At 41.2% G+C, this 13,148-nt stretch overlaps 1 long non-coding RNA gene across 1 annotated transcript in view; it reads left to right on the top strand.

The window, feature by feature from the left end:
- Positions 1-13,148, top strand: part of LOC112059080 (uncharacterized) — a 102,505-nt gene that overhangs the window by 74,284 nt on the left and 15,073 nt on the right. The window lies entirely within an intron of this gene.

The raw sequence follows: 13,148 nt of genomic DNA, 5'->3' as shown, positions 1-13,148 counted from the left end.
CAAATGTTTACAGCATGCTAGTTTATCACCATCTTGCTGGTTAAAAAGCCACCCCATCAACTGCTGCAGCGTTCCCAGCAGAAAACAGGTGTGTGTTAATTACTTCATCAGCAGGGAGATGGAGATTTAGGCCCTCGCTTACCATGTCATTTACAATGTAAAGTAGCTATTGAAAAACGGTGACAAGCTGGTGTGTAGTGAACCAAAGATAAAGTTTACAGGTGTCTGTGAAGTTCCCAGTGTGAACTGGCCAACATTTGCACCCCTGGGTGGAATTTAATACTATGTGACTATTAAGAGTATTTTGATTTCTTTAGTAAAGGAGAGGCGAAGCAGAAAGAGACAGAGCAGCACTCTGATCTCAGATACACTGGTGTAAGGCTCTGATCCAGCCAAGTAATCAAATATGTGCTTAATGTTAAGCACATGAGTAGTGCCACTGACTTTAAGGGGATTACTTATGTGTTTAATGTTAAGCATCTGCTTAAGTGGCTCTGACCCAGACAAGCAATCTAGAGTAATGCCACTGAAATCAACGGTTTCACCTGTGCAAAGCTCATCAATGAGACAAAAGCCCAGGGAACTTTGTTTAACCATAAACATTTCAAAACCTGATAAAAGCAGGGGAGTTATGATTACATCAAAGGGAAATATATTATTGATTAAACAGTTTTATACATTTCTTTCTAATGTGGAAGGGCTTTATGAGGATTATTAAATAATATAAAATATTATGTACCAGCATAATGTACTGTGAGAGCATGATTTATTGATTTTACTGTACTGGAGTGCTTATGCGCAGTAAAACAGTGCATATATTTGGACTGGCTAGGGTAATTAATTGTGCTTAAAAACACACAAAAACCCTAAACAGGATGATAATGAATAAACTAAATATCTGTAGAGCTATTTGGAATTATCCAAATACTTACTGCATTCACTAACGACATAATCATGTGAGAAGAACAAAAACAGAAGGAAGAATGCAGTGGAAAGTGAACAAAAATACTTGTAAAAAGAATTTAACTTGCTGTATATCCAAAAGTAAAACAACATAATAAAAGGAAAGGACCGTTGCACCATGCCAAACCAAATAAAAATATAAAATAATATATTTATGTATATTTAATGTCTGTTTAGTAAGGCACTCAAGTAGCTCCCTAGTTAAGGTTGCATTGAGCTTTCCACTGAAACTAGTCAAAACGTATCTATGTGACTCATACTGTTCATTGCTTAGACAGAAAAGGTATTATTATTAAGATTTGTATTTCACCAGCAACTAGAGGCCTGAAACCATGATGAGGGCCTCATTTTTCTACGCAGTGAACATCCACATAGTGGATGACTGTCCCTGTCCAAAGAATTTTACAATTTAAATAGACAAGATCCACAAAGATGAGAGGTGCAATAGAAGCACAGAGTGAGGAAGTAACTTATGCAAGTCCCACATAAGGTTCACTGCAGAGTGTTAGCCAATACTTATATCAAAGCTATGCCTAACATATAAGTGTTGGGAAGTTAAATTAACTGAATGCATTATAGTCTCCCCACAATTCTGTCTATCCATGTTAAGTATCCCATAATACCTTGCATTAAACTGAAGTAAGCTTTGACTTAAGTACATAGGAAAACTGTCAGGATCAGAACATGTGAGTGTTTTATGATGGGTAGGGAGTTACTCTCAGGCTAATACTGGAATGTCCCAAAGGAAAAGGACAAGATACATGAATGTTCTACTGTGGTACAAATCTAAGGTGCCTTCATGAGGCTTGGTACCTGGAATGCGTGGGTTCAGATTTTCAGAACAAAGAGATAAGGGATACAACACGGTACCAGAAAAATCTAGTTTCAGATGACATACACAGTACTTCTTTATTTGTAAACAGGCAGGGTGTAAAAAGATAGCTTTAGGGTGTAGCTTTCAGAGCACAGCGTCTATGTAAGATGAATGCAATACTGCACAAGATGGCTTCCCAGAGACTGGTAGTGTACAGAACCTTTTTCTTATACTATATTATTATTATTATTATTGGCTTAGAGCAATAAACTTGACTACTATTGGTTATTTGGTCTCTTGAATATATTTCATAACAAACCAAAGTGTGGTCAAGCAAATGACTATATAATTTATTGCCACAGAGTCAGGAATTGAACTCCAGTCTCCTGAATGTTAGAACAATTTCTCTTCTGCTATTGTCCAAAATGAAAAGCTTGCAATTTTGTAAGCAAAACTCAGTAATACAATGACTGAATTCCTGGGCTGCCTCCCACTCTTCTGTATCTGCCCTTAGTTACAAATACAGTTTTAATAATTCATTTGCTTTTTGACCAAACAGATTTGAGTTTGCTTCCTTGAAGAGAACTTGGATACTCTGTAAAACCTTATACTATTGATCAGGAATGAATGCATGTTTTATCAGTATTATAACATCATAGAGTTCACGTGGCTACTTTATAAGAAAATAAACATTTGTCAATACTGATCACTATAAAATCGGGACATATATATGAAGCAGATTCCTGGAAGTATATGATGCTTGGAGAAATAAGCCTCACTTCAATACAGTTTTCCGATTATCCAAATGGCAACGTTTCATTCTTTTCAAGCGATGGAGCTTCTCCAAACACTCACCAGCACCCTGCCCCCCCCAAGTACATAGCTGTTGTCTCTTAAAAGACTTTTATCAAACATGCTACAGTGTAGCAATATGTGAAACACTACATGACATTCTGCATAACATTCTAAGACACTGGGTTTTGTATCAATTGTCAGGTCACTGAAAAACTTAGGGAGATTAGAGAGGCTACAAAGTCAGAAAAAATAATAATGAGGGATTTCAACAATCCTTATATTGACTGGATATGTGTCACCTCAGGAGGGAATGCAGAAATAAAATTTCTAGACATCATAAATGATTGTTTCTTGGAGCAGCTGGTCGTGGAACCCACAAGGGGAGAGGCAATTCTTGATTTAGTCCTAAATGGAACTAAGGATGTGGTCCAAGAGGTGAATATAACTGAGCCACTCAGTAATAGCGACCATAATGTAATTAAATTTAACATACTTGTAGGGGGGAAAATGCTAAAGAAACCCATCACAATAGCATTCAACTTCAAAAAGGGGAAATACATCAAAATGAGGAAGCTAGTTAAATGGAAATTAAAAGGCACAGTCACAAGGTGAAAAGCCTGCCAACTGCATGGAGACTATTTTAGAACACCATCATAGAGGCTCAAACTAAATATATACCCCATATTAAAAAAAACAGTAAGAGAAGAAATTTTAAAAAATGCCACCATGGCTAAACAATAAAGTAAAAGAGGTAGTTAACTGCAAAAACACATCCTTTAAAAACTGGAAGTCAGATCCCAGTGAGGAAAAGAGGAAGAGGACATAAACTCTGGCAAGTCAAGTGTAAAAGTATAATACGGCAGGCCAAGAAAGAATTTTGAAGAGCAATGAGCAAAAGACATGAAAACTAACATATTTCTTTTAAAAAGTACATCAGAAACCAGAAGCCTACCAGTCTGTTTGGCAGTGTGGAAGAAAAGCTAAATGCATTCTTTGCATTGATCTTCACTGCAGAGAATATAGGGGAGATCCCCACACCTGAACCATTTTTTTAGGTGAGAAATCTGAGGAACTGTCCCAGACTGGGCTGTCAGTAGAGGAGGTATTGGAACAAATTGATACATTAAAAAGTACTGTAATAAATCACCAGGACCAGATGGTATTCACCAAAGAGTTCTGAAGGAACTCAGTTATGAAATTGTAGAACTACTAACTGTGGTAAATAACCTATCACTTAAATCCGCCTCTGTACCAGATGATTAGAGGGTAGCTAAATTGACACCAATTTTTAAAAAAGGCTCCAGAGGCAATCCTGATAAGCCTCAGTATTGGGCAAATTGGTTAAATCAATAGTAAAGAACAGAATTTGTTAAGTTCATGGAGGGTAGGTCCCTCAATGGTCAGGGATGCACCCATGTGTTCTGGGTGTCCCTAACCCTCCAACTGCCAGAAGCTGGGACTAGATGGCTGGGGATGGTTCATGCAAAATTGCCCTGTTCTATTCATTCCCTCTGAAGCATCTGGTACTGGCCACTGTCAGATATATGTTACTGAACTAGGTGGACCATTGGTCTGACCCAGTAAGCACATTATTATGACTATGCAAAGTGAAATTTTAATGAAAGATACAGGAATTGGGTAATTTGAAATAGTAAGATAGAACTTTGTCAGTATCTTGTCTCTGTCAGTGATTACTTCATCTCATTTTATGCTTAGATTGTAAACTCTTTGTGAAGGCACCAGCTTTTTATGTGTTTGAACAGCACCTAGCACAATGGGACCCTGAGCCTGGCAGAAGTCTCTATGGCAGTGCTCTCTAACATTTTTTGGCTAAGATCACTTTTTGAATCTAAGGGCAACCCAGGATCTACCCCGCCCCTTCACCGAGGTTCTGGCCTTTTCCCAAAGCCCTGCCACCTACCTCCCCCCACGTCCCCCCTCCCTGTGGCTCGCTCTCCCCCACCCTCACTCACTTTCACTGGGCTGGGGCAGAGGGTTGGGATTCGGGAGGGGGTGTGGGCTCTGGGCTGGGGCCGAGGGGTTCACAGTGTGGAAGGAGGCTCTGGGCTGAGCCTGGGGCAGAGTGTTGGCATGCAGGAGGGGGTAGAGTGTTCTGGCTTTGGGAGGCAGTGAGAGCTGGGGCAGGGGGTTGGGGTTCAGGAGAGGGTTTGGGGTGCAGGTGGGGGTCTGAGGTGCTGGCTCCAGGAGGGGGCTCAGGGATGGGGGTTGGGGTGCAGGAGGTGGGTTGGGATGCGGCCTCCTGCCAGCAGGGGCGGCTCCAGGCACCACTGCACCAAGCGCGTGCCTGGGGCGGCAAGCCGCGGAGGGCGGCCTGCCGGTCACTGTGAGGGCGACAGTCAGGCTGCCTTTGGCGGCATGCCTGTGGGAGGTCCGCCGGTCCTGAGGCTTCGGCAGTAATTCGGCGGTGGGGATGCTGAAGGTGCGGCACCGGTGGACCTCCCGCAGGCATGCCGCCGAATCCGCATGACTGCCGAAAACTGCCTGACAGCTGTGCTTGGGACGGCAAAAACCATAGAGCTGCCCCTGCCTGCCGGGCAGCACTTACCTCTGGCAGCTCCACGTCAGTGGCACAGTGAGGCTAAGGCAGGCTCCCTGCATACTATGGCCCCACACCGCTCCCGGAAGGGGCCAACATGCCCTGCAGCACATGGGGAGGGATGGGGGGCACGTGGCTCTACGTGCTGCCCCTCTCTGCAAGCACCGCCCCTACAACTGTCCCGGACAATGGGAGCTGTGGGGGCAGTGTTTGCAGGCAGGAGCAGCGCGTGGAGGGAGACCCCTGTCCCCCCGTCCACGGGGTTGTGCTGGCCACTTGCAGGAGCGGCATGGGGCTGGAGAAGGCAGGGAGTCTACCTTAGTGGCAGCCACACTGCACCGCTGGAGATGCCGATCGACTGGGAGATCCTCTAGGATCGATCACTCAATTGCGATTGACCGTTTGGTGACCACTGCTCTAGGGGCAATCACATAAAAATAATTAACATCACTGATTTATTTTAAATAATGTGCATATAAATATTAAACTGAAAATATAAATATGAATGTTTATACTCATGTTTTGAAATATTTCAATTTTGGAGTCTCTTTTTCTTGATTTGTAGCTAGAGGATATTTGACTGCTGGGCTGAACATTTATATGCTAGTGAAAAGGATATATTTTTAAACTTAGGCCATTTTCCACCTTCTGCATTGCTACATTACTTCAGGTAGACAAGATCCTGTATGAACTGCATGTAGTCAGCTGAAAGTAGACTTATAGCATTTCAGTGTTTCAGCAGGAAGCCTGTATTTTGCCACTTAGCTGCCCACATTGTTACACTGAATAACAGCAATTAATAATAGATAAACGATGGAGTGATGGCTTGTAGGTAAAAACAGAAAGTTGTTTGCATGTCAGTTTAAAATCTCCAGATTTTAAGGTGGCTTAACTGGATGAAATAACAAAACCTACAGGACTAGATTCACAAAGGGACACCCACTTACCTCTTTAGGTGCCCAGGTTGAACATTTAGGCACCATTGCCACTCACAATAACACTACTGAGCTGATGTCTACCCCTGTAGGCTTCTAGATTCTGGCACCAAAGCAGGTCAGGGATTTGGGGGGCTGCCTGACTTGTGTATGTGTTCACAATATGCACTCACCTTGGATGTGGGAGACCTGTTTTCTAATCCCTGCTCTGCCTGACTTGGAGCAAGAACTTGGATGCAAGTCTCCCATAAGTGCCCTAATCACAAGTCTATTTGGTATTTGGGGAGGTGTGGAGGGTGTCTCTTCCAATCCATCCTGCTGGAGCTGTTCCACTTTGTATGAATAATTATTGGAGCAGGGATTTGAACCTGACTCTCCCACATGATTTCCCTAATTATTGGGCTATAGACTCTTTCTATTTCTGTCTCCCTCAGGCTGGATCTGGCTTTGGTGCCTAACTCCAGGAGAGAGATCCCTAAATACCTCTGGTGATCTGGACCTTAAGTCCCACCTCTTTCCTTTGCATTTGGTTACCATAGACCTCCTTTAGCTTGTGATCTTCTGAGAATCCCTAACTCTCCCCATACGGTTCATGGGGAGCCCAGGTGCCTAATTTGGGGCTGTGAATCCCTCTGGATGGCAGGGTGCCTAGAAGTGAGACATTGCAATGCCTATGTCCAGCTTGTGAATCTAGCCTATAAAGATTGTTCCTACTGTCAAACTCAATGGCAGAACCCCCATTAACTTCTTTGGAACAGGAGAAGGACCATACAGCAGATAATTGCTAAGAGTGTCTTTCCACTGCTGGTGAAACCAATGGGAATTCAAACAGAAGGAAGATGCCTAACCTCTGATTATAAAGGTCGCTGTGACATCTTCTAGGAGCACACAGGACTGTGGGTTACCTTGTAGCCCCCCATCTCAGCAAGAGAAAGCTTTACTGGTGATAAACTGGGTGACATCATCTGATCCATGAGAGGATCTTCCCTCTTATCCCATGACTGCTCACCTGGCTTAAGAGCCGTTGGTGAGGGACCTTGTCAAAGGCTTTCTGAAAGCCTCATCTTAAATCTCTCATAAAAGACAGGAAACAAAGGGTAGGAATAAATGGAGAGAGGTAAATAGTAGGGTGCCCCAGGGATCTGTACTGATACCATATATTTATAAATGATATGGAAAAAGGAGGTAAATAGTGAGGTGGCAAATTTTGCAGATGATACAAAATTACTGAAGATAGTTAAATACAAAAAAAGACTACTAAGAATTACAAAGGGATCTTACAAAACTGGGTGTCTGGGCAACAAAATGACCAATGAAATTCAATGTTGATAATTGCAAAGTAATGCATATTGGAAAACATAACCCCAACTATACATACAAAATAATGGGGTCTAAATTAGCTGTTACCACACAAGAAAGGATATAGAATAGCTTCCATATGAGGAAAGATTTAAAAGACTGGGTCTGTTCATCTTAGAGAAGAAACAACAAAGAGCGGATATGATAGAGGGCTATAAAATTATGAATGGTGTGGAGAAAGTGAAGAAGAAAGTGTTGTTTACCCCTCCACATAACACAAGCACCAGGGGTCACCCAATGAAATTAATAGTCAGCAGGTTTAAAGCAAACAAAAGGAAGTACTTTTCACACAACAGACAGTCAACTGTTGAATTTGTGTCCGAGGAATGTTGTGAAGTCCAAAAGTATAAGTGGATTAAAAAAAAGAATTAGATATGTTAATGGAGGATAGATCCAACAATGGCTATTAGCCAAGATGATCAGGGATGCAATCCCATGCTCTGGGTGTCCATAGCTGGAAGATGCTGGGGTTGGAAGATAGATCACTTGATAATCACGCTGTTCTGTTCATTTCCTTTGAAGCATCTGGCATTGGCCACTCTCGGAGGAGAGGACATTGGGCTAGATGGACCATTTGTCTGCCCCAGTCTGACTCAGAGCCTGTGTCAACTGACTCGGGCTCATACTATGGGGCTAAAATAGCCATGTAGACGTTCCCAGTTGGGTTGGAGCCTGGGCTCTGAAACCCTGGAAATGGATGGGTCTCCGAGCCCGGGCTTCAGCCCAACTGGGAATTCCAGTGGAATTCACAGCCCCAAGTTAGACACCCAGACTCCCCATGAATTGTATGTAGACAGGGATTCTCAGAAGACTACAAGCTAAGGGGGGCCTGAAAGTCCAATTACACTGTATACACTGGATCACCTTTGTCCATATGTTTGTTGACCCCCGCAATGAATTCTAATAGATTGATGAGGCATGATGTCCCTTTACAAAAGCTGTCTTGACTCTTCACCAACAAATCGTGTTTATCCATGTGTCTGATCATTCTGTTTCTTTACTATACTTTCTTGGGCTGTCCTCCCTATTATACTTTTACACTTGACTTGTCAGAGTTTATGCTCCTTTCTCTGCTCCTCACTGGGATTTGACTTCCAATTTTTAAAGGATGTGTTTTTGCTTATACTTTGCTGGTTAGCGATGGTGGCATTTTTTTTGTTCTCTCCCAAATTTTTTTTTAATTTGGGATATACGTTTATTTTGAGCCTCTATTATGGTGTTTTTAAAGTTCCCATGCAGCTTGCAGGTATTTTGCTTTTCTGACCATCCCTTTTAATTTCTGCTTAATTAGCTTACTCATTTTTCTTTAGTTCCCCTTTCTGAAGAAATAAGTTAATGCAATGGGCTTCATTGGTATTCTCCCCTGCCCCCCTCCGACACACAAGGATGTTAAATTTAATTATAGTTGCTGTTACTAAGTGGTTCGGCTATATTCACCTCTTGAACCAGATACTGTGCTCCACTTAGGACTAAATCAACAATTGCCTCTCTCCTTGTGGGCTCCAGGACTAGCTGCTCCAAGAAGCAGTCATTAACCGTGTCGAAAAACTTTTTATCTCTACAGCCCATCCTGAGGTGACATTTACCCGGTCAATATAGGGATAGTTGAAATCCCCCATTATTACTGTGTTTTCTGTTTTTATAGCCTCTCTCATCTCCCTGAGCATTTCACAGTCATCACCACCATCCTGGTCAGAAGGTCGGTAGTATATTCCTACTGCTATAGTCTTATTATTCAAGCACTGAATTTTTATCTATAGAGATTCTATGGTACAGTTTGAGTCATTTAAGATTTTTACTATAATTTCACTGTATGCTTTCTTCCACATATAGTGCCACTCCCCCCGCTAGCACGACCTACCCTGTCATTCCTATATATTTTGTACCCTGGTATTACCCTGTCACATTAAATATCATTATTCCACCAAGTTTCTGTGATGCCTATTATATCAATACCCTTATTTAATACCAGGCACTCTAGTTCATCCATCTTAGTATTTAGACTTCAAGCATGTGTATACAGGCACTTATAAAATTTGTAACTTTTTAGTTGTCTACCTTCATATGATGTAATTAATAGGGACTCTTTTTAATTTGACAGTTTCTCTTCTGTTCCTACCTGTATTTCATCATCTTCCATCCTCTCCTCCTTACTAGGACACAGAGAATCTTCATTAATAGATCCTCCCCTAAGGGATGTGTCTGTCCAAACCATGTGCTACTCTACACCTGCCAACTTTCTCCCAGCCCTTAGTTTAAAAACTCCTCCATGACCTTTTTAATTTTACATGCCAGCAATCTGGTTCCATTTTGGCTTAGATGCAGCCCATTCTCCCTTCCCAAGAGGTTCCCCAGTTTCCAATAAACCTAAATCCCTCTTCCAAACACCATTATCTCATTCACACATTGCGACCCTGCAGTTCTACCTCTCTAACTGGTCCTGCACATGGAAGTGGAAGCACTTCAGAAAATGCTACCTTGGATGTCCTGGAGTTTAATCTCCTACCTGCCAGCCTAAACTTTTTTCTCCAGGATCTCTCTCCTACTTTTTCCTATATCATTAATACCTACATGTACATGACCACCGGCTCCTCCCCAGCACAGATCATAATGCTGTCTAGATGTCTCAAGAGATCCACAACCTTCACACCCAACAAGCAATTCACCATGTGGTTCTCCCAGTCATCAGAAACCCAACTATCTATATTTCTAATGATTGACTCCCCCATTACTATTACTGGTTTCTCCCTAATGACAGGGATTCCCTCCCCAGGAAGGTATTCTCAGTATGAAAGGATACCATGACATCATCTGGAAGGAGGGTCCCAACTGTGGGATTGTTTCCCTCCGCTCTAGTTTGATGTTCTCCTTCCCTGAGACTTTAATTCTCCTCAACAGGACAGAGGCTATTAGACGGGGAGTGGGACCACTCCACTGTGTCCTGGAAAGTCTCATCTATGTACCTCTCTGTCTTCCTTAGCTCCTCTAGTTCAGTCACTCTGGTCTCAAGTCATACCCTAACAATCTCTTTTTTTTTCCCTTGCAGGTAACACTTAGTACACCCTAGTCCCTAAGCCCACTTGAAGAGCATTCCTGTGTGGTATCCATCACCTATCACTGGACACTCTCACAGTAATTACCAAGTTCACTGCCTCCAAAGAGACAGTGTACGCACCAGCTTACTTGAGTCTACTAAAATTCATACTTTGCTCAATATTACAGCATCCAGATCTACTTGTGATAAAACAGAGAAATTTATTAACAAAGATAAAGATTCAATTGATACTGAGTAAGGGTTTCAGAAACGGAAATGAAACAAATGAAACAAAACTATAATATGCTTCTAAGAGACTAAACACAACTTTAACAAGCTACAATTCCTAGGCTAAAGCAATTTTTGTAACCTCAAAGACTTTCTCCAGAGCTTGCTGATTTTTCAGTAAAAACAGATGATAATGATTTCCCCCCATAACCTGCCTGGGGTCTCCCCAGTAAACAGATAACAAAATATCTTTTTGCCTCACCTTGTATTGCCCCAAACTCACTGGTTTGACCCCAGAGACAAAAACTACCTCTTGAGGCTTCAGTCTCTGAGTAAGGATTGTTGATTTCACATATCCCACTCAACCTGGCTTTTCCTGTTGACTTGCTTTCCTTTTGTATAGATTTCGCAATGCGTAATTTACATTAAAGGCAGATAACTACCTTCCCTCCTATCTAAAAGAAAACCTGTTTCTGCCTTTGTTTCTTTGCACACTTCAAAGCATAGTATCAGTAAGTTTCCATAATTTCTCATGTAGTGTTAATACAAACATTTCATAATGATATTAATGACCAGTGTGTTACCAGCTTTCATTTGATACCTTACAAGACACTCCTTCTAGATACATCCTATTACAATAATGTATTGGGTGTAGTAAGGGGAGATTGGGTTTGTGTATTATGTCTACTGAGGAGCTGCTGAAATCATGTTCTACTAGATTTTGGTGGTGGTGGGCATGGAGATGAGGAAAGAGTGAAGTGGGAGGGTTGTGGCTGGCAATACATAGATTCTACTCACAGATTTTCTCAGAAAGAAGAGTAATTTGGTGCAGCTCTTCCTTCCTTTAATCTCTCTGCAGGTCAAGCCTTTGTCATTTCAGGGAGACTTCAGAATCTTCACTTCTTTCCCTCCCTTTTATTGTCTTTCTCACTAAACCCCCACTGCCTGCCAGTTGTAGATTGAGCTTTGAGTTTTGCTTGCAATTTCTGACCACGCAAAAGAGGACCATGTATAGAAAATTCTGGAGCATAGAGATCAAATGTGGGAGTGGGTAAAAGTCCTTTGGTGCCTCCATACAAATGCCAGGTGCTTTGATGGGTGAATTTTGGGGAAATTAGGAGAGATTTTCCTCCAAAATAGTTAGAATTTCTGTAGAGAATTTTTCATTTCATTTTCCTTAGTTCATTCCTGTATTTCTTTACCAGACCAGATCATATTGAGATACATGGTGGTTCATTCAAACTGTATATTTGCTGACTAACCTGAACTACTGTCTGTGCTGTTGGACCAAGACCAACAACAAGATGCACTATCGGAGTCTAACAGTTTTTATCAGACTGCACTCTGAACTCCTCTCTTGCTGTAATTTTGTAAAGAGAATAGCAAACATCTTATTTTTTCAAATCAAAAGTACAATATTGGATCCTTTGTATATTCAAAACTTCAGCTCTGTTACTATGAAACATATTTTCAAATGAATGGGACATTAGAAGGGGCTAATATAATTAGTCACAGTGGATAAATGCCTTAGCTCATTGGTTCCCGTGTGGCAATCAGCAACGAAATGGTTAAGAATGTAAATAATTAAGTTGTTATATTTAGGCTTCAGCATTAACAATCAAATAGTTTAGTCTTCTGTTAGCGCTATTGTTTCACTCTGCACACACTGAAAGATGACAGAACATCAGTTTGTATTGTGAAGGCTCTTTCTAAAACATGAAGTTTGGGGATTTTTTTTTAAATGAAAGCTTAGAGTCTGGTGAATACAGTGAAATCTGCAGGAAGTCCATTGGTAGTCTCTAAATCCTCCGACTTAGCAGATTTTCTTTGCCTATAGTTTGCTATTGTCCAACAGCATGAGTAATAAACAGGATGAATTTAAATTAATAATGCTGGAGGAAAAGTATGCAAAAATAGCAATTACTGCAACATGGTGGGATGAATCACACAACCAGAATGCTAATATGGATGGGTATATATTGTATTGAAGGCAATAAAAATAGGAATTAATAGAGAAACATCACTTTATGATTACATTTTCATGATAAGAATATTGTTAAATAGAATCAAGCCTAAAAATACATATACATTTCTTTAAAGCATTATTAGAAGATTATTTTAAAAAAAACAGAAGTGTTTAAAAGCCAAGAGTTTTGGAGTTAAATTTACATAAAGAACCATAGCTATAGACCTGTATCACTTAGAGTACAACTGCTGAGCCACCCCACAATGACCGCATCTTTTAGGGTCAGAAAGTTATTAATGGGACATACAAGTTTATTTATCATAGGTATTGCAACAGCTTTGACAACTTGCAAGAATCATTGACTCTAAGGCCCACAACTGCTGCCTCTGAATTTTACATCAACATTTTTATTCCCACCAAGGATACCTCTAGTGCAGTAGTTAACATTAGGTCTATTTTACATCAGTTAGACATATCTATTGGCTTGGGGGAGGAGC

Source organism: Chrysemys picta, chromosome 3 (assembly GCF_011386835.1).
Source record: "Chrysemys picta bellii isolate R12L10 chromosome 3, ASM1138683v2, whole genome shotgun sequence".
NCBI lineage: Eukaryota > Metazoa > Chordata > Testudines > Emydidae > Chrysemys > Chrysemys picta.
Note: the sequence above shows the minus strand (reverse complement) of the source record. Positions and strands in the feature narration are given on the sequence as shown.